This window comes from Cetorhinus maximus, chromosome 24 (genome assembly GCF_964194155.1).
Source record: "Cetorhinus maximus chromosome 24, sCetMax3.hap1.1, whole genome shotgun sequence".
NCBI classification, from domain to species: domain Eukaryota; kingdom Metazoa; phylum Chordata; class Chondrichthyes; order Lamniformes; family Cetorhinidae; genus Cetorhinus; species Cetorhinus maximus.
Window position 1 is genome coordinate 38741516 of NC_135902.1, and position 22960 is coordinate 38764475.

Here is a 22960-nt window from a genome sequence, read left to right on the forward strand (position 1 = left end):
AACAAAACCCAGCATGTCCTACCTCCCAGAGAGAAGGGGAGAAGATTGGGAAAGGGGAGCCCAAAAGTTTACCACTCAATAAGTCTACAAAAATATTTAAGGTATCAGTTGTAAACCCAAATGAGAATGTTGTTCATGTACTTTCAATGACACTGGCCTATTTGTTGCAGCCAAATGCCAAGTTATATGGCTCATACCCTTTCTTCTTGGTGATGCAAGAGGATGGAAGAGCTCATGGTGTTTTCCTGTTAAACAGTAATGCCAAGGGTAAGAATTAACTTAGTCTGCCTGGATATACAAATGCAACTTAAATTGGAATTAGAGATCTGCTGGACCTACTTAATACTAAACCACTACTGTCAGGGTAATACAACTAGGCTTTTTGCCATGCTGATATGTTGTACTTCTGTTTTGGCCTTTCATACTTTGTTTTTTCTGTCCATCTTCCTTGATGAAACATTTTGCAATAAGTGGCCTATTTGCAACTACAGAATATATACTAATTTTATAAATTATATTAAAAGTTGCCTCCCTCTGTTTCTTGTGGGACAGTAGTACTTAGTTTTTGCTGGCCATTTTTGCAACTGAGCCTAGATCAGGGAAATAATGCTGGAAATACTTAGCAAATCAGGTGGCATAAGTGGAGAGAGAAACAGAGTTGACGTTTTAGATTGGTGATCTTTCATCAGATCAGGCTTCTGCCATGTGTAGAAATCACAATCCTTATCCAAATACTGTTACTTATTTGCACATTTCCACGGGTCACCAAGTTAACAATCCTATTTATATTATCCATGTGATACTGATATTTAAGAATATGCTGTTAAGGAAATTAACACAATTTTGTTTCATCCAGACATATTACTTCAGCCAACACCTGCTGTAACCTGGAGGGCCATTGGGGGAATCCTTGATTTTGATGTGTTCTTGGGTCCAGATCCAAAAACAGTGATAAGGCAGTACCTGGATATTATCGGTACGATTGAAACTATTTCTTATTTATCCAGCGTTGAACACATTTAAGGCTGGGATAGACAGAGTTTTAGTCTCTGAGGGAATCAATGGATATGGGGAGTGGGCAGGAAAGGAGTTGAAGCCCAAGGTCAGCCATGATCGTATTGAATGGCAGAGCAGGCTTGATGGGCTGTTTGGTCTTCTCCTGCTCCTATTTCTTATGTCTAATGCTGAATGAACGGCTAGAATTCACACACAGCAAATAATTCTAGACTTTAATCTGTTATGGTACATAGAAGCTTTTTTTAAAATGGTGATTGAGAAATGGTCTGTGGTTATGTACAATACTCTGTTCTATTTTTTGTAACTGCATAGGTTATCAATGCCTCCATACTAGAGTCTGGGATTCCATCTGTGTCGGTGGGGTTACTGGTGCACCAACATCACCCGGCAGGTTGTGGAGGACGTGACCAGAGCCAACATGCCTCAGGTGAGTGTAAGGTAAAAGGTCATTTTGTTTTGAAAGAAAATCTGGTTTTCCAAATAGAACAACCTCATAAAGGGTACTCCACAGACCTGCTCTAGGATCTAAGTACTGGACTTCAGCAACATCAGACAATACCTTCTTTTGTATTAAAATCTTCAATAATTGAGCTTGTTTGTAGAATTATACAGTATGTTATGATTCTCCTAGAGACCAGTAACTTAATTTCCCACGACCAACAGAAATTACTGAAGGGCAAGATTTCTGTCTTTCTCGGTCTCCTTTCCCATCTGTTTTTCTCTCTCTCTCCATTTTACTGTAACAAACAAACTAAAATCTACATACAATAAGTTCTCACTTAAAATTATGTTTGTGTTCCTGAAAATCGTGACTTTAAGAGATGCAACTTTAAGTGAATAATGAGATCCCACAGGAATCAATGTTAGAGCCGGAATTGAGTTCCTTCAGACATTGGTTTTTCCAGGCAAGCAATGTATAAGTTGAAATACTGTAATGTACATGTGCAGCACTCTGCATTCTTAGCTGGAATAACTTGCAAAATAAAATAAATCACTGAATATAACAGAAATACTGTATAAATTCGAATTAGAGAACACTAATTAGCCCAAACAAGCTCTGGGTAGCACCACTTCTGTGTCTCACCCACAGTACTCTTGAAACTCAGCTCAACTTTTTGCTTGCTTTCCTTTCTCCACTCACCCCCCCCCTCAACCAACACACATACACACACACACACACACTCTGTCTCTCCATCTCTCCCACTGTCTCTCTCTCTTTCTCTCACTGAGGCCCAGAATCTGGACCCCTTCTTGATAATCTGTAGGGGACCAAATTCCTGTCCTGGACCGCTGATTGAGCTGGGGTGGGTGCCACGGATTGTGCTGGGAAGGGCCTCCACCCTCCACACCTCCACTTGCCTCGATGAGTGCAGTTCCAACAACACTCAAGAAGCTTGACACCATCCAGTTCAAAAGCATTCTGCTTGATTGGTACCCCATCCACCACCGACACACAGTGGCAGCAGTGTATACCATCTACAAGATGCAACAACTCACAAAGCCTCCTTTTACAACACCTTCCAAACCTGCAACCTCTACCACCTAGAAGGACAAAGGCAGCAGACACATGGGAATGCCACCGCCTGCAAGTTCCCCTCGAAGCCACACACCACCCTGACTTGGAACAATATTGCTGTTCCTTCACTGTGGCTGGGTCAAAATCCTGGAACTCCCTCCCTAACAGTGGTGTGGGTGTATCTACTCCACATGGACTGCAGCAGTTCAAGAATGTGGCTCAGCACCAACTTCTCTAGGGGCAATTAGGGATAGGTAATAAGTGCAGGCCTAGCCAGTGATGCCCACATCCTGTGAATGAATAGAAAAAAAGTAGAGTGTTGCTATGTGGACAATGTGTGCATTTCCTAGCAGGCAATCACTCTCTAACTGTGAATTTTTTTAGTAGTTAAATTTGGAAACTCTTGCATGTGGTGACGGATTGGTGCATATATCCAGCAGTTTTTGGCAATGACATAAATGAATCTGCACAAGTTACCATGAACAAAATCATCATTACCTGTGCTAGAGGTAGAAAAAGTGGGTTAAAAGCTGCAAAGATTATTCTCTTTTTCCTGTGAGAGAGAAAATTTTAAAATGGCATATATTTAGACTGAACACCCAAGAATAGATGGTGCAGTACAAAAATGAAGTTCAAAATATATGGATGTTGCAAGCTCTGCATTACTGATTACCAGCAGGATACAGAATTGTTCTTTCTGTTAATGATTTTCCTTTCTACAGGATGTGCAGTGGAATGACGTGGATTACATGGACCAACAAAAGGACTTCACTTACAACCTGCAATACTTAGGAGACTATGCACAAATAGTGAAAGAGTTTCACCAGAAGGGATTGAAATACATTATGATCGTGGTGAGAAGAAAAAAAATGTAAATTATCCAAGAATCAAGAAGAATTTCAACCATTGATTTGGCTCCCATATTAAAAATAGAAATTTTCATGTTTGACATAAAGTCCATCAACATTTTAAAATATATATAAATGCTAATTTTCTTCCAAGCCTACTCATCTATTTCCTTTCATTTCCCACTTCAGTATATTTCTTAAGCTGTATGTACTGTAGATTTCTCCACAGTACAAGGTTGTGAGGCAGTGGTGGACTGATTACATTTTATCTGCCTGAAGGTAGCACAGGGATTGACACATTCTAATCCAAAGTCTAAGGCATGTGTTTCTTGTGTTGGGAATGGGAGGGAGGGGGGGGTGGGGGGGGGGGCGCGGCGGCAGGGGGTGGAATTGTCATCCATGTCTTCAGAAAGTTATGAAGTTGAAAATGGATTATTGTAAATATAGCACATGATTCACAAAGGCATTTATGGAGCTCATTAACACCATCAAGCAGGCATAGCTCTCAAAAACCAAGTGGCAGACAAGAAATAGTGTGACAGTTCTGATTCTTAGTTTCTGTCCAAATTGTGATGGTGGTCTCGAACTAAGTTCTGATGATGTGCTTAGGAAATTCCTTTAGGATGCCTCTCTACTAACAGAACATTTTGTTGTAACATTTTTCCAATTTTGGTATTTCTTTTTGCTGATTTAATGCATGAGATGAAAAATTTATTGTGCAAAATTTTACTGATTTTCTTCAGGAGAGCCAAAGATTTCATGGTGCCACCTTTGTAATCCCTCAGCCTACATTGTGAACTTGAGCTGTCAACATCAGTTTTACACCAACCAAATGGTCATCCTTGCTTTGTTAAGAGTTGACATATTATTCAAACATATTGCAGCCTATCTTGCTCTTGCCCAAAGTAGACACATTTTCAAGTGAGCTCTTAACATGCCATGCTAAATTGTTTTGTCACCCTTGCTTTGAAGTCGGTTGTGCATCCGTAGCGAATCTCTCCAGTACAATTTTCTTAAAGAGTTCTTAACACTAATGGCTTTTTGCCTTCTTCTGTAGGATCCAGGTATCAGCAGTACACAGACAGCAGGGAAGTACAAACCATATGATGATGGTGTGAAGAGGGGTATTTTTATTAAAAATGAAACCAGCCAACTATTGATAGGAAAGATCAGTGCATCAATGAGAAATTTGGATTTTACATTTAATCGGCTTATGCAACTTCTATAAATATCAGCTCCAAGCTCACAAGTATGTTAATTACCTTTCAAAGCAGCACCTTTATTCATTTTGAGAAAAAACTGTTAATTTCAAACTCTGCTGATAATTTCAAACTCTGCTGACTCAATACCTGCACATTGGTGCAAGTTCAGTTCCATTAACCTTTGTTGTCATTAGTTCTGATTATGCAGTCAGTTTTTTGTGAAGTTATTTTAAAATACTTATCTCCCTTCCACTTATTTAAACTTAGTTCCTCCCTTCCCATGCAGGACAATGGGCAGCAAAACTCCATGACTGGCCCTAGTCCATCGCAATCTCTTTCGCTGCAGCCCAGAGGCTGTCCCGTTCTTGGAGGTCCTCTTCAAATGTACTCCAACAAGCATTTTTTAACCAGCCCCATCACCTTCTTCCATCTGGTGATGTCCATTCTACTGCCACTCTGGCAGTCTGTACGCCTGGGAGACTAAAGGTGTGTTCCCCCAGCCTCATTCGTTTCTCCATCACAATGTCTCACAGGCACCTCTGACCAGTTCTCTGTGGCACTTCTTCATCAGTGATGCTGTCTCTCCATGTGATGCCCAAGATCTTCCTTGGCAGCGCTGGTGAAAGACATCCAACATACGTGACACCTTTGCTGTTGTCTTCCATGTTTCGCTAGCATAGATTGTGGCTGGTACATCTAGAATTGCAGCTTCATATCAGCGTTGATGGTGTTGGATGCCCAAACCATGTAGAGCCGCTGGTAGACCGATGTTGCTTTGCCGATTCTTGTGTGAACGTCAATCTCTACATCATCGTCCCTGGAGGTGTTGCTTCCTAGGTAGAGGAAGTGGTCAACATGCTCTATGTTCTGTTGACGTCATTGTCTTGGTCTTCTCTCAGTTGATGTGTAGACCAACCTTGGCACCGCCACTCTCAAGACTGGTGGTCATGTCTAGGAGCATGCATAATTCTTCAGCCAGCAAGGCGATGTCATCTGTGAAATCCAAGTCAGTCATTTGATGGTGTTCCCATGGGATGCCAAAGTCTGCATCCATCATCGCCTTCCTCATGATGAAATCAATAATCAAGAGGAAAGGAATGGGAGGAGTATGCATCCTTGCAGTCCTCCCGTGATGATGTTGAAGGAGCCCATGGTGTACGTGCTGATGCAACAGCTGGAGTCTCGGTATAAGACTTTGAAGATGTTAATATACTGCTCCAGGATGCTGTATTGTCTTGCGGTGTACCAGAGTTACTCATTAGGTGCTATCAAAAGCCTTCTTGAAATCAATTAAATCTCCTTGGTATAATCATTTAAAAATAGTATTAAACAACATATAGCATTATCGTAAAGCATCTCTGAGTTGGAGATGTATGTCTTAAAATCTTATCTATTTTAAACTATACAAACGAGCATCGGAGTTGCACAAAAACACCAATGTGAGCAGTTTAACATGAAGAACTAGTTCATTGTGAATCCCTGCGATGAGTCAGGAATAGGAAATCTGATGTTTAATTTCAGTTAAAGTAAAATAATTGTAGAATAGAATGCCCCTTTTGAGCATCTTGTGTTATCAAAAATTTGGAGGTATCAAAAGATTTGGTGCATCTACCCTGGTAAATCTACCCTGTCACAGCAATGTCAAAGCCAGCATTTGTTGCCCATCCCCGATTACCCTTGGAAGATGCTAGTGAGCCGCTTTCTTGAACTGCTGCAATCCATCCGGTATGACTTTTCTGTGGTGGTTTGGTATCACTGAGTGGTTTGCTAGGCTATTTCAGAGGCCAGTTAAGAGTCAAGCAGATTGCTCTGGGTCTGAAGACCAGGTAAGGATGGCAAATTTCCTTCCCTAAAGGACATTAGTGAACCAGATGGGTTTTCATGACAATCAATGTTCGTTGCATGGTCACCATTTCTGAGATTATCTTTCAATCCCAGATTAATCAATTACTTATTTAAATTCCACCAACAGCCGTGATGGGATTTGAACCTGTGCTCCCAGAGCATTCAGCCTGGGCCTCTGGATTACTAATACAGTGACAGATTCTCATCCCATCAGGTTTGACTGTATCAGAATTTGCTACAGCATCCAGTCTCCAAAAGCATATTTAAATTGTGTTCTGGTCTATTTTATTTAGATTTGGCCTGGCCCAACTACCTTCCCAGATTTTACAAGCCCAGAGACCCATGCCTGGTGGTATAAGAATATTAAGGAATTTCATGATAAAGTGACTTTGATGGGATGTGGATTGCAAACATTTTTTTCATTTGTTCGAGGGATATGGGTGTCACTGGCTAGGCCAGCATTTATTCCCCATCCCTAGTTGCCCTTGAGAAGGTAGTGGTGAGCTGCCTTCTTCAACCACTACAGTCCATGTGGTGTAGGTACACCCACAGTGCTGTTAGGGAGGGAGTTCCAGGATTTGGACCCAGCAACAGTGAAGGAAGAAGCAAACCAAGTCAGGATAGTGGTTGGAGGGGAACTTCCAGGTGGTGATGTTCCCAAGCATCTGCTGTCCTTGCCCTTTTAGATGGTAGTGATTGTGGGTTTGGAAGGTGCTGTTTAAGGAGCCTTGTGAGTTTCTGCAGTGCATCTTGTAGATAGTACACACTGCTGCTACTGTACGTCGGTGGTGGAGGGAGTGAACGTTTGTGTATGGGTGCCAATTAAGTGGACTGCTTTGTCCTGGATGGTGTTGAGCTTCTTGAGTGTTGTTGGGGCTGCACTCATTCCGGCAATTATGTGAACTAAATTCAAAAATTCTGTCCTATGTTGAAAGGATTCGCCCACCTGAGCAAAATAAATACAATATGTACTAGATAGCTGCTTCATTTCTCATATCAAAATGCATTCTTCATTTGAAGTTGCATTATTCAAAACACATGGTGATTCAAATAGTTTTTGTGTTAATTTTCCACTTTTGTTGTATTGCTTACTGTACTTCAAATTATTGTTTAATAGAAATACTTTAACAGACAGAAATTATTGCAATTATTGGGCTGGACTGCATATATGCTGTAAAATCCAAGGGTTTAGTTAAGCAGCACCCGGGAACTGGGAATATACTACTGTTCCTGCCCTTCAGGTAATTGGGCACTTTCCCATTATCTGCACGACCACAGACAAGTTTGTCATTGCTGTTGAAATATTGAAGAAATTTTTCCTTGAGAAAACAAGTCATGTTTTTGTATTTAAAATGGTGCTGCTTTCACCACTTGTTAAAATAGGACAGCATGTGTGCAGCGCTTACTGTAAGGTCATTCCAGGTGTCTTCAGCTGTGCATAACTGAGTTTGATGGGATAGTGAAAAATCATTTAGAACAAGAGACTATGTTGAACTGCATTATTTTATATATTTAAAATGATAAGTCTTTAACATACGTGATGATAGACCTGTGTGCCATTGGCAACAGTCATTAGAGGTGGTTTAAAAGATGCAGAGGAAGATGCGTCTGTCTGGCCTGACTGAGATGAGCAATGTTTTTTAAGCTGGCAATGCTGCAAAAATAAAATAAGCTCTTTGTTTCACAGGATATGAATGAGCCATCCAACTTTGTTTCTGGAGCAATAAATGGCTGTCTAGACAACAATTTAGAAAATCCTCCTTATGTGCCAGGTAAAAATCTAATTAATTACCAAAAGCAAGCAATGTCTTTCAACCTCCTCCTACTAAGCCCTCTGTACTATTTCTTTGCCATATTATTAAGTTCTTTTTGTTTTAGCGCATGCTGATTTATCTGATTTGTTCTACATTTTCTTGGTCATCTGGTTTTTGTGGGAAAGACTTTAATTACACATTATGAAAATTACTATTCTGTGTTTGCAGGTATGACTGGAGGAAATTTGTGGTCCCACATAGTATGCATGTCTGGAAAACAATATCTCTCTTCACATTATAACCTGCACAACCTTTATGGCTTGACTGAGGCCATTGCTTCCCACAAGTGAGTGACAATTGAAAAAGCAATGCATTTTTACTCTTTTTAGTGGACATGATGCAGCAATCTGTGTAGCAAGACAAGGTTTTTTGAACACTGCAGATTATTTTTAAAGTTTGCAAAAGCAAACCTTTTGAACACAGTTGCTCATTGCTCTCCAGTATGTTGAGCAAATGGATATTCTTTATGTCAAGACTATCCACTTGACCCTGCTTTCACTAGATGTGAACTTCCAGTCTGAATCACTGAATAGCAATCAGGAGAAGAAATCTTGGCATATATTTTCCTTCCTAAGCCAAAGCACTGATGTCAATTGTAGCAGCTGTATAATTGCTCTGGCTCAGATCAGCTGGCTCATCACATACCAGTAACCAAATTGGGACCTTTCTCATCTCAATGATTCAGCTACTCATTAAACAAATTCAGCGAGTCATTCTGGGGAGCTACTAATTTGAAATTAGCAGCATGCTGGCTACTGTCTAAAAGCCATAGGTAATATGTTGCCCCAGAATCTATTTTGGGTCACAGATTCTATCGCTCTCCTACTTGCTTATGGGTACATATCTGTCACCTCTGATTAACTCATATCCTGGTGTGGTGCGGTATGACCTGTGAGTGTCCAGGAATTCTGGAACAAAATACCACCATTTACTGGTTGGGCCAAAAGGCCTGTTTCTGTGCTGTAAATTCTATGCAATAACCTATACAGTGATATTGCTCTAAAAATTAGGTTAAGAAGCCCCACAAGGAGTACAAAGCAGTGATACCAATAGGACCCAGTGACTACATTTGCAGCAAGGTGAGGATAGTGGAGGGATGCCAACAGGAACATTGCGTGTGTGTTGCTACTAAACTTAAGACCATTATTGAAATGGCTTATGTAACTTCTTTTAAAGTGAGGTTGATACATCATTGAAGACAGAAAGGCGCACAAGTAGTTTCAGTGTAACTATATTTAATTTGAAAAATTTGGTGGTTATTGGCAGTAGTCAGTGGTTGCATATTTTCAATCACCGTTTGTTTTAGCATTGTCCCCTTTCTTGTATCTAGTGCTTTGATCAAGGTGATAGGAAAACATCCATTTGTGATGTCACGGTCCACATTCCCCAGTCTTGGTCATTATGCTGGACACTGGACTGGGGACATCTCGAGTTGCTGGAATGACATGTATTACACTATCCCAGATAGGGAAATTAGAATGGAGTTTTGCCATTAAACCTACTTATTTTTCTCCAAGGAGGTTACCTGATTTTCTGCGTGTTTCCAAGAACTTTGATATTATTTCTAGAGACTTATGTGCTTTTCAAAATGTGTAACTGCTAGACTATGGTTATACATTCAGTGGTTGTTTTACCAGTGTGAGCCATGGCTCAGTTGGTAGCATGCAGTCTTGCCTCTGAGTCAGAAGGTTGTGGGTTCAAGTACCATTCCTGGTATTGAATTTAAAAGTCAAAATTGACACTCCAGTTCACTACTGAGGGAGTCCTACAGGTGCTGTCAGAGGTGCCGTCTTTCAGATGAGATGTTAAACTAAGGCCCTGCCTGCCCTCTGAGGTGGACAGAAACAATCCCATTGCACTGTTTTGAAGAAGAGTAGGTGAGTTATCCCCAGTGTCTTGGCCAATATTTATCTCTCAGTCAACATCACAAAAACATATTATCTGCTTATTGTCACATTGTTATTTGTGGGAGCTTGCCATGTGCAAATTGGCTGCCGTATTTCCAATGCTAAAACAGTAACTAGACCTCAAAAGTACTTAATTGGCTCTAAAGTATTTTTGGGTGCCCTTTGGTCATGAAAGTCACTTTTTAAATGCAAGTCTTTCTTTCAGTGAGTTAACATAAACTGTTAATAGTCAATGTCAAGGCTGTAGAGCAGAGTAGTAACTTGCATTAAAATTAGTAAAGCAGGTCAGGAGAGGATGGAGATAATAAAGGTAACAGGGCATTAGTGACTAAGGTGACATCAGGAAAAAAATTGAAAAATAAAAAGGCTAAAGCAACAAAAAAGATGAATTAATAGATCAGATAGAAATAAATAAATTACAGAGACATGGTTGCAAGGTAACCAAGGTTGGGATTGTCCAGCAGATATAAATCAGGAAATTAGAGGTGCATGTTACAAGGATAGTATAGTAATCATGGTGGTTTGAATCTTCATATAGACTGGTTGGGCAATCAAAAGTTGGGGCCAGGAGGCGGCATTTACTTTATCAGAATAAACAGTCCTCCATTTTGGATTGAAATGAGGAAAAAATGTTTACTCAAAGGATTGTGGATCTTTAGAATTCGCTATCCTTGAGGCTGTGGATGCTCAAGTATTGAGTATATTCAAGACTGAGATTGATAGGTTTTTAGATACTAAGAGCATCAAGGGATATGGGGTTAATGTGGGAAAGTGGAATTGAAGGAGAGGATCAGTCATGATCTTATTGAATGGTGAAGCTGTCTTGAAAGGCCGAATGGCTTACTTTTGCTCCTCTTTCTTATGTCCTTATGCTACCATGATTATGTTAGTTCTGTGATTAATCAACCAACATTCTCCTTTACCTCCAATAAATGGGAAGCTATGAAGCATTTGAAGGGAAGACACTTAGTCATTCTTCAAGTTTTTTTGTTTTCTGACGTTTAGCAGTTAGATTTAAATACATCTTCTGATGTCTACAGTATCAAAATATGTCACAGTAAAATTAACATTGTTGTGAACCACAAAGCTATTGCGGCCATTAGAGAGATGGGAGACTGCCTCTGGCTAGATGGCATCTGGGGGGAAAGGTTTATGGTCAGCCAGATAAAGGATACATCTTTTATCTTTCATGGTTTTGACTTTTTTCACTTTTCTTGCTCTGAAATATTTCTGTAGAATCTATGGGCCAAGCTACATCCTTGTCTAACAATGGAGCAGGCAGCTGCTCACAGCCTCTTGTTATGATCTGGGATCAGACCCCCAAATGTTAGGTACGATCCAGTTAGGGACCAATAACTTTTTTGTTTAAAGTAGACAAAGTTTGAGATTCAAAACTCTTGCTAAGTGAATAAAGCCAAAAGATTCCACAAGTTTTGAACAAACAAAAATAAACTTTACTGTACAAGGTCAGAAAGATAAAACAATTTACAATATCTATCTTAAATGCTAACATTCAGGGTTAATATGAGAACATGTGAATTAACAGGCATACTGTGGTCGGACACATCATACTGCACAATAAATGGCAGATGCGACCAAGACAAATTCCAGATTTCTCAACAGTCCATCGGCCCACAGCACTGAGTCAGTAACTTTCTGCTGCCTTCTTAGATCTTCAGGCCTTCTCCTGAGCCCTCTTCAATCGTCAGGGCTTTCCTGAGTCCCGTTCAATCGCCAGGGTTATTCCTGAGCCCTCTTTGATCACCAAGGTTTCTCCTGAGACCTCACCACTTAACGTCTGTCAACTGCAGGCTTTTTCCTGCTTGGAGCCTCTTTCTCTGCTTAACTTTCTTCTTAACTTAACTGGGGCCTCTCCCTGTCTCTGTTCCCTGTCTGAGACTCCTCTCTTGGGACCTCTTCTTGTCCACTCACCCTTTGAGTCTTCGCCTGCCCCCTGCCTGGGATACTTGTCTGCAATGGCGCTCCATGCCTGGTCACGTGACCAGGTTTTTACACCCTTTTTTCTCCTTTTTGCACAGGCGCTTTGGGCCCATCCTTGGCCTGAAGAACGTAAAATGCTGAATTGCGCATACGCAGCCTGCTCACGGTCCACGGTATGCACGGAAACTCTGAAGTCTGTCTTAACTTAGAGTTCCTGATCTCTGTTCTTGACAAGAAGGTAAGTTGGCTTTCATAACACACTGCTTATGTGACTGTACATTGGCCACTAGGATGACGGAAATGCGAAACAGAAGTACAGGATGATTTTCCTTATTTTTTTTCCTTTAATTCCTATGCCTGCTCATATCTCCACTGTGGAGAAACTAAAGACACAAATCTTTGTGGTTGAATGCATTGTAAACCTGTGAGTATGATGTTTCCATGGAACAAAGCCTTTTTATTAAAGCCTATGACTTTTTTAAAATTTTCATTAGGATAGTCGTACTAGTTATTGTCAATTTATTGTGCAATTGAAATTTGAAGTGTGAATTGCATAAGATCAAAAATGTAAAACTCTGTGCATTATCTTGTGTATTTCACAGCAATAATGCTGTTTAACATGTTTGGGGTTCCTCTTGTTGGAGCAGATGTCTGTGGTTTCTGGTGGAGTACCACTGAAGAACTCTGTGTGAGCTGGACACAACTTGATTCATTCTACCCCTTTATGCAGAATCACAATGACTGGAAACAGCTGGTTAGTCCTTGAGACTAGTAAATGTTGAAGTTTGCTTATTGAAATTGCCAATTTTGATTAATTATTTTAAAACATTGAATATAAAGTACTGTAGAATGTAGAGTGAAATTAAACAATGAATTGTTCGACTTCTGTCTAATAAAAGAGCATGTGCAAAAGTTTTCAGTTATTTACCTGTGGCATTTCTAAATGGACAACGACATTAACCTTGTGGCAGAAGTTTACCTCGTATTGTCCTGTAATTTATAATATATTTGGTACAACTCTAATTGTTTTTCCATGAAATCTTTACAGTGCAGAAGGAGGCCATTCGGCCCATCAAGTCTGCACTGGCTCTCTGAAAGATTGTTCCACCTAGCTCCACCCTGCTGCCTTATACCCGTAACTTGCACATTCTCTCTTTTCAGGTAGCAATCCAATTCCCTTTTGAATACCTCGGTTGAACCTGCCTCCACCACCCTTTCAGGAAGTTTGCTCCAGATTTCAACCACCCTCTTGGTGAGAAAGATTTTCCTCGCATCACATTTACACTTTTTGCCAATTATTTTGAATCTGTGCCCTCTAGGTTTTGATGTTCTCTTGAGTGGGAACAGTTTCTCACCATTTACCCTGTCATACCCCTCAGGAACTTGAGTACCTCTATCAAGTCTCCCCTCAGCCTTCTTTTCTCCAGGGAAAAGAGCCCCAACCTCTCCGGTCTATTCTCATAGCTACAGTTCTTTAACCCTAGAATCATTCTTGTGAATCTCCTCTGTACTGTCTCCAAAGCCTACCCAATCCACCAACATGTCTATGTCCTTTTGAAATTCAAGACTATCCCCATCACAGTTGACAACACTTCCAATCTTCATACCATCTGCAAATTTTGAAATCATGCCCTGCCCATCACAGTCTAGGCCATTAATATATATCAGGAAGAACAAGGGTCCCAACATTGACCTCTGAGGAACTCCACGACAAACCTTCCTCCAACCTGAAAAACAATCATTTATCATTAACACAAAAACAGAATTACCTGGAAAAACTCAGCAGGTCTGGCAGCATTGGTAGAGAAGAAAAGAGTCGACGTTTTGAGTCCTTACGACTCTTCAACAGAACTGAGTATAGTTAGGAGAGGGGTGAAATATAAGCTGGTTTAAGGTGGGGGGGGGTGGAGAGAGAAGTTGAGGGGGGGGGTGGTTGTAGGGACAAGCAAGCAGTGATAGGAGCAGATAATCAAAAGATGTCACAGACAAAAGGATCAAAGAGGTGTTGAAGGTGGTGATATTATCTAAGAAAATGTGCTAATTAAGAATGGATGGCAGGACCCTCAAGGTACAGCTCTAGTGGTTTTCCACCCACGGTCGTTGACAGGGCCCTCAACCATGTCCGGCCCATCTCCCGCGCATCCGCCCTCACGCCTTCTCCTCCCTCCCAGAAACATGATAGGGTCCCCCTTGCCCTCACTTATCACCCCACCAGCCTCCGCATTCAAAGGATCATCCTCCGCCATTTCCGCCAACTCCAGCATGATGCCACCACCAAATACATCTTCCCTTCACCCCCCCTGGCGGCATTCTGTAGGGATCGTTCCCTCCGGGACACCCTGGTCCACTCCTCCATCACCCCCTACTCCTCAACCCCCACCTATGGCACCTCCCCATGCCCATGCAGAAGATGCAACACCTGCCCCTTCACTTCCTCCCTCCTCACCGTCCAAGGGCCCAAACACTCCTTTCAAGTGAAGCAGCATTTCACTTGCATTTCCCCTAACTTAGTCTACTGCATTCGTTGCTCCCAATGCGGTCTCCTCTACATTGGAGAGACCAAACGCAAACTGGGCGACCGCTTTGCAGAACACCTGCGGTCTGTCCGCAAGAAAGACCCAAACCTCCCTGTCGCTTGCCATTTTAACACTCCACCCTGCTCTCTTGCCCACATGTCTGTCCTTAGCTTGCTGCATTGTTCCAGTGAAGCCCAACGCAAACTGGAGGAACAGCACCTCATCTTCCGACTAGGCACTTTACAGCCTTCTGGGCTGAATATTGAATTCAACAACTTTAGATCTTAAACTCCCTCCCCCCCATCCCCACCCCGTTTCTTCCCCCCCCACCCCTTTTGTTTTTTTCAATAATTTATATAGATTTTTCTTTTCCCACCTATTTCCATTATTTTTAAATTTACAACTAATATCTTGTCAGTCTTTCCACCCCACCCCCACTAGGGCTGTACCTTGAGTGTCCTGCCATCCATTCTTAATTAGCACATATTCTTAAATAATATCACCACCTTCAACACCTCTTTGATCCTTTTGTCGGTGACATCTTTTGATTATCTGCTCCTATCACTGCGTGCTTGGCCCTCAACTTCTCTCCTCCCCCCCCACCCCCCCCACCCACACCTTAAACCAGCTTATATTTCACCCCTCTCCTAACTATACTCAGTTCTGTTGAAGGGTCGTGAGGACTCGAAACGTCGACTCTTTTCTTCTCCACCGATGCTGCCAGACCTGCCGAGTTTTTCCAGGTAATTCTGTTTTTGTTTTGGATTTCCAGCATTCGCAGTAGTTTTTTGTTTTTACCATTTATCACTACTCTGTTCACTGTCACTCATCCAATTTGTTATCCAACTGCCTACTTTCCATATCATTCATGACCTAGAATTTTGCTCACAAGTCTGTTGTGTGGTACTGTATTGAATGCCTTTTGAAAATCCATATACACCACGTCAACAGCATTTCCCTTATCAACCTTCTCTGTTAGCTCCTCAAAAAACTCCAGCATGTTAGTTAAACAAGATTTTCCCTGAATGGATCCATGCTGGCTTTCCTTAATTACCCTGCACTTGCTTAAGTGACTATTGATTTTATCCCGCACTATAGTTTCCTAAAGTTTCCCTACCACTGAAGTCAAACTGAGTGGTCTGTAGCTGCCAGCTTTATCCTTGCATCCCTTTTTGAACAATGGTGGAACATTCGTAATTCTTCAGTCCTCTGGCACCTCCCCTATGTCTAAGGAAAACTGGAAGATTATCACTAGTGCCTTTGCAATTTTCACTCTCACTTCCCTCAGTACCCTTGGATGCATCTCATCCGGTCCTGGTACCTTATCTATATTAAGTAAAGGTAGCCTCTCCAACACCTCCTTCCTCTCAATTGTAAGTTCTTCTAGTGTACCAGTTAACCTCCCCTCTCACCTTGGCCTGGGTAGCATCTTCTTCCTTTTTAAAGACAGATGCAAAGTACTCATTCAACACTCCGCTATTTCTCCAGCCTTCACACGCAAGTCTGCTTTTTTGTCCCTAATCGGCCTTACTCTTTCTTTTACTACCCTTTTATTATTTACGTGCTTATAGAAGACCTTGGGATTCCCTTTTATGTTTGTTGCCAACTTTTTTTCATGCTCTCTCCTTGCTTTTCTTATTAGTTTCTTCACTTCCCCTCTGGTCCTTCTATATTCAGCCTGTTTCTCCATTATACTTTCTACCTGACATCTGTCATACGCACACTTCTTCCTTTTCATCTTTACTTCTATCTCTCTTGTCATCCAGGGCACTCTGGATTTATTTGTTCTACTTTTCCCCTACCTTGACATTGCCTGCAATATTTTTTTTCTGAAGGTGGCCCACTGTTCAGCCACCGCCTTTTCTGCAAACATTTGATTCCAACTCACTCGACTCAGATGCATTCTCATCCCATCGAAGTTGACTTTTCCCCAATTAATTATCCCTGCCCTGGGTGGTTCCCTGTCCTTTTCCATGATTAACCTAAACCTTTTGATACAATGGTCACTGTCCCCCTGAGGCTCTCCTACTGATATTTGATCCACTTGGGCCAACTAATTCCCCAGAACCAGGTCCAAAAGTGCATGTCCTCTCATTGAACTGGAAACATACTGCTGCAGAAAATTATCTTGAACACATTCCAGGAAATCTTGTCCCTTTGGACTATTCCTATCCCAGTCTATATTCGGATAATTGAACCCCTCATTATGATTACTCTATAGTTCTTGCACCTCTCAGTAATTTCTTTGCAAATTTGTTTCTCCACAGCCCTTCCACTAGTTGGTGGTCTATATACAACACCAATCAATATTATTGCACCTTTTTCATTCCTTTCCTCTAGCCAGAGCGATTCTGTCCTTGACCCCTCTGGAACATCCTCTCTCCAGTACTGTAATGCCATCTTTAAACAATATTACCACTTCCCCCCCACCCCTGACCTTTTCTTCCTTTCCTGTCTTTCCTAAATACCTTGTACCCAGGATTATTTAATGCCCATTCTTGCCCTTTTTTGAGCCAGGTCCCTGTTATAGCCTACAGTTCACCGATATTATTAACCACACTCCATTCACGTACATGCACATTAGTCCTGATTTAGGCTTTTTTTTACTTTCCCCCTTATTCTGACCCCATCTAATGGCTTACTGTTACCTACTCTAATTCTATCAAACCCTCCAAGTATTCTATCTACCTTGATACTACTCTCTGATATATCCTCATTGATACTTCACTACTTCACATGGCCAGTTTTTCTCCTCTGCACTCTGAATTTCTCCTCAGGTTCCCATCCCCCTGCCATTCTAGTTTAGTCCCAGTCCTGTTAAGGTGTAATCCATCCCTATTTTACAAGTCCCACCTGCCCCAGAACCGATTCCAATGCCTCAGAAATCTAAAGCCTGCTCCATTTCTCCAGCCACGCGTTGAACTGCTCAATCTTCCTATTCTTATGCTCACTAGCACGTGGCACTGGGAGTAATCCTGAGATTACTGCACTTGAGGTCCTGCTTTTTAATTCCCTTCCTAACTCCCTAAAATCTGCTTTCAGGACCTCATCCCTTTTCCTACCTATGTCATTGGTCCCAGTGTGGACCATGACCTCTGGCTGCTCGCCCTCCCCCAAAAGAATGTCCTGCAGCCGCTCTGTGACATCCTTGACCCTGGCACAAGGGAGGCAACATACCACCCTGGAGTCATGTCTACGGCCGCAGAAACGCCTGTCTGTTCCTCTAAGTATGGAATCCCCTACCACAATAGCACTTCCACTCTTCCTCCTTCCCTCCTGTGCATCTGAGCCACCTGTGGTGCCACAAACTTGGCTCTTGCTACAGTCCTCTGAGGAACCATCTAACTCACCACTATCCACAATGGAAAAGCAGTTAGAGAGTGAGATATCCTTGAAGGATTCCTGCACTACTTGCCTGTTCTCTTAGATACTCTGGTGGTCACCCGTTCCCTCTCTGCCTGTGTACTTCTTAGCTGCGGTGTGACCACCTCTCTAAACATGCTATCCATGTAATCCACAGCCTTGTGGATGCACCACAGAAACTAGCCGCCGCTCAAGTTCCGCAATCCGGTTCTCTAGTTTCTGCAGCTGATGACACTTCCTGCAGATGTAGTCATCGAGGATGCTTTATGCTTGCACGACTTCACACGTCCCGCAGGATGCACATTCTGCATGACCGAGCTGCACTTGCATACCTTAAACTTTGTAACAGCAGAAAATTTTTTTTGTTTGATATATACAAATCATTAGTGCTATTTGAGGGTGAGAAGTTCTCCCTCAAATCCACAATCCGGGCTACAGACGTTTTTTTCAGCTGCCAATAAGAGCATTAAGATTGGAGGCATTGCTCATCGTAAAGCAAGTAAAAACAATGCAAAGTTTCCTCCTCTTGAGATAAGGATGTGAGTGGCAGGATCCCAGGATGCATGCGACAAGAAAAGTAGATGCTAGCAGCTAAATTTTAGATGAGTTTTCTGCTTATTAAATTGTAACTCAAAGATTTCAATTTGTTAAAGCAAAATAGCACTTGTGACCGGAGTCACAGTAAAGGAACAAAGTGGGTAAGAGGCCTTGAGAAGGGAAACAATGGTTAAAGTTCTGATCAGATACCTGGGCCTGGAAATTTGATGGCAGCATGCCCATTTTTGAAATGAGCACCTAAGCCTTCAGTGAGGGGGACAAGAAGCACACTCTGATTGCAAGAAAAAAATGCATTATCTTCCATATTGGTGTAAACAAAAAATTAGTTCAAGGCTGATCTCCCTCTCTCCTTGTTGCCGTTAAGGACTTGCCTGAGGTTTGCTTCAAAAATTCAGCACCCAAACTTCAAGGCCTTTTCTCTGATGCATTGCTTCTGGATGCCCATGGTCCACATTGGTTTAATTTTATTAAAGGTTGAAGCCCAGTATTAGTCTTGTTCATTCAAGATTCTAGTGAACCTGTTTTTGGTGCAAATGGATATTTTACCCCTAGATGCGAATACCAGTTGTAAAAGGAATGCATTTTCCTTTTCCAGTCTCAGGAACCATATGTCTTCAGTGAGTCAGCACAATCAGCAATGCAGAAAGCTCTCTTCACTAGATACATGCTGCTCCCTTTCCTTTACATACTTTTCCACAAAGCCCACTCTGCTGGAGATATGGTTGTCCGGCCACTGTCATTTGAGTATGTTACCTTTTAGTACAGTGTGTAAAAAGAAAGAAAATACCTGCAATCTAATGAGGTTGGAAATTAGTAAATCAAGGACAGGTTGAAACTAGTTCCAGTCTTGTTTTGCCTGTGGATTAGTTCTTGATTCAGTCACGTTTTGATCCGAACTTCAAACTTTGACCCTTGGTTCATTTCAGAACAAAATTTGGATCATCAGAAATCTAATGCGTTCATATTTTACCATTAACCACTCAGGTTGCATTGAAAACACAATTCTTAACAGTTTTCACATCCTTAACTGGTACTGTTTCTTAATTGGGTGGAGATTATTTTTGAATGTAGTGAGGCTTCATTGGTTCAGCACTCTTCACCCAGATTTAGACTGAGTGACCAATATAACATTCCAATCTACACAAGAAATTATTAACAAAAATGTGAATACGTGGAATCAGAGATAATTTTATACCTGTGTTGGTAATGGTTGGGAGGTGGAAGACCAAGAGTAAGAATAAAGGGTTTGGTTAGACTGCACCTGGAGTGCTGTCAGCAGTTCTGGGTACCACACCTTCGGACGGCTATGATAAAAGCAAAATATTGTGGATGCTGGAAATCTGAAACAAAAACAAAAATTGCCTCAGAACTGAAGAGTCATATGGACTTGAAACGTTAACTCTGACTTTCTCTCCACAGATGCTGTCAGACTTGCTGAGTTTTTCCAGCAATTTTTGTTTTTTCTTCAAATGGCTATGTTGGTTATGAAAGCACTGAAGTGAGAATTAACCAGAATAATGCCTAGACTCCAAGAGATAAATTACAAGGAAAGATAACACAAGCTGATCTTGTATTCCTTGGAATTCAGAAGTTTGAGAGGTGATTTGATTTAAGTTTACAAGATATAAAAGGAAACGGATAGAGAGAAACTATTTCTGCTGTTTGGGGAGCCTTGGGTGTGAAGACGTATAAAAATTAGAGGCAGACTTTTCAGGATGTCTGAAATTAAGAAGTAGTTCTACTTACAAAGAATGGTGGAACTCTTCTGCAAATGGCAATTTATGCAAGATTAATTCTTAGTTTTAAATCTGAGGTTAATAGATACTTATTAAAAGTATTAAGGGATTTTGGGCAAAGGCGGGTATATGGAGTTAGGTTGCAGATCGGCCATGTTCACATTGAATGGCAGAACAAGCTCAAGGGGTTAAATGGCCGACTCCTGTTCCTGTTTGTTTTCTGTTTGCAGGTAATGACAAATGGTGTTGCTGAAGTTTCAGCTTTTCACCATATACATTACTGACTTGGATAAAGAAATAGACTTTTATAGCCAAGTATGCAGATAACACTAAATTAGGAAGTATAAGTAGTGTGATGGGAAAATGGAAAACAAAGGGACATTGATAAAATAAGTGGTGAAAATGATGTCACAAGGAGTTACTTTCATGTGGGAAAGCATGAGCTTATTCACTTTGGATCTGTGAAAGACAAATTGGAGTATATTTTCAATGGTAAGAGACAAGAAGCTGTGAAGGAACACAGGGATTTATGTTTCAGTGCACACAACTCATTAAAAGCTAATGTAACAAGTAATTTTTAAAAATTCTAATGGATTGTTAGCCTTTTCTCAATGGGGTCTGATTAAATTGTGCTTCTGTAATACAAAGCCTTGATTATACCCTATTTGAAGTACTGAGTTTACTATTGGGGGACTGGACCTCAGGAATGATATATTGGCCTTACATGGGGTACTGTGCAAATTCATGAGAATGGTACCAGGACTTAAAGGGTTCATATTTCAGGACAAGTTACAAAAAACTGGGTTTACACTGCCTTTAGTTTAGAAGGCTGGAGGGGATCTAATTGAGTTGTTTAAAATATTACAGGGATTTGATTGGTTAGATAAATGATTTCTTCAGTGGCAGAATCCAGAACAAGAGGACATAACCTCAAATTAAAGCTAGGTTTGTAGGAGTGAAATTACCTTTTTTCACGGAATGAGAAATGGAAATCTGGAACTCGCTTCCCCAAAAGGCTGTGGATATTGCGTCAATCAAAATGTTCAAGACTGAACAATAGATTCTTCTTGAGTAAGGATATTAGGGAATAGAAAGTGAAGTTGTTTAAAAGGAGTTGATCTACAGATCATCAGTGATCAAGCTGACTGGCAGAACAAGCTTCCAGTGCTAATGTTCCTATGATCATTGGTCCAACTGCAAATCACAGTTATTTTTGGTGTTGCCTGGAAGTGTATATAATTTCAGCACTCATGTGTTTGAAATTGTCATTCAGTACACTGTGCACATGCAAGATGCATAAATCAAATGAGGCATTAAATGTACTGTCTGGTCTCGATCCTTAATTATGTTCTCTGCCAGACGGTTGGAGTAGCCATGGGCTGACTTTTGCATACAAATTTCCCAGTTATCATTCCTTTAAGAAGCACCTGGCCTTTGTTCAACTTCAAACCACAATTTTTGATGTATCAATTATGAGAGATGCCCCAAATGTTTATAAATATGTATATGACTGACATAGCCATTGGATATTTCTTTGTTGGGAGGAATTAAAACATTCATTTAAGTAAGCTTAAAAAAAATTAAATTGCTTCAATCTGACCTTTTCTTGTGTTGGAGTTACTCCAGATATGCAAATGCTGCCCTTTCTCGGCTTTAGATTTCCTCAAGATCCGAACACGCCAAGCATTGATCGTTAGTTCATGTGGGGGGAGGCACTTCTCATCACTCCAGTATTGGAACCCAAAACAGTGGAGGTGTCTGGCTATTTTCCCCCAACAACATGGTACAATCTACATAATGTAAGTGATATATTATTCTCATTCTTGATCATTATCTTGCATTCAATATAGCCCTGGGTAGTGTACATCTGTGCATCATGTGTTCACTGCATGTACATTTGTCCCACTGCCTGATCTGAGATACCATTCAAACCAGATCATGCAGTCTGTGCAACTGTGCTGCTCATCTCTCTGCTTCAGTTCAGTTTGTGTGCTCAGTAATATTACTTTACCAACCTGGACTTTAGGCAGATTTTTTTTGCTTGTGTGGAATCCGAGGAGAGTCACAAAAAAACTTTACTTCAGTGTTGGTCTTGTGAAGCACAAAAAACTTCATGTGCAGCATCCAATGGAGTTTTTAACTCCACTCAAAATATCTACACCATTCCAGTCTGGCAATCATGTACAGAATCAGCAAAAGTCAAACTGGTTATCCTCAGTGTACAATGTAGTATTTATATGTTTGTGCAAACAGTTATAAATTTGTCATTATTTTAGTACTTCTTCCTCTGATCTTACATATTTCAATTTTTAGGGTTCTGCTGTACATTGTAAGGGCCAGTACGTTATTCTGCAGGCACCCTTGGGTACAATAAATGTTCACATATGAGGAGGCTACATTTTGCCTACACAAAGCAACTTCAGTGGAGGCGAAATTTAAGTTGGGAAGCAGTGCAAAATGGGTGTTGGAGCTCAGAAGTCCATTAGACACCCCACCTGATTTCCCTGTCCCAGTTTTCTTCCCTGCTGCTGTTGAATTTTCCTATAACAGCACATAAGTAATTAGATAAATTCTCTGAAATTCTAAAATTTTGTAAATGTTGTTTGTTTACAATTACTAGCCCAGTCTCCCGTTTAATGCATATGTTGGATTGCAACATGAAACTCACCCATCCAACCACAAGGTTATGAATAAGCT

General features: G+C 41.1%; 2 protein-coding genes and 1 pseudogene across 2 annotated transcripts in view; 2 read left to right on the top strand and 1 right to left on the bottom strand.

The window, feature by feature from the left end:
• ccdc40 (coiled-coil domain 40 molecular ruler complex subunit) overlaps window positions 1-22960 on the bottom strand; it is a 135573-nt gene that overhangs the window by 89639 nt on the left and 22974 nt on the right. The window lies entirely within an intron of this gene.
• Window positions 1-22960, top strand: part of LOC144699801 (lysosomal alpha-glucosidase-like) — a 125073-nt gene that overhangs the window by 26505 nt on the left and 75608 nt on the right. The gene's annotated exons all lie outside the window — the stretch shown is intronic.
• Window positions 1-22960, top strand: part of LOC144667643 (lysosomal alpha-glucosidase-like) — a 43153-nt pseudogene that overhangs the window by 17340 nt on the left and 2853 nt on the right.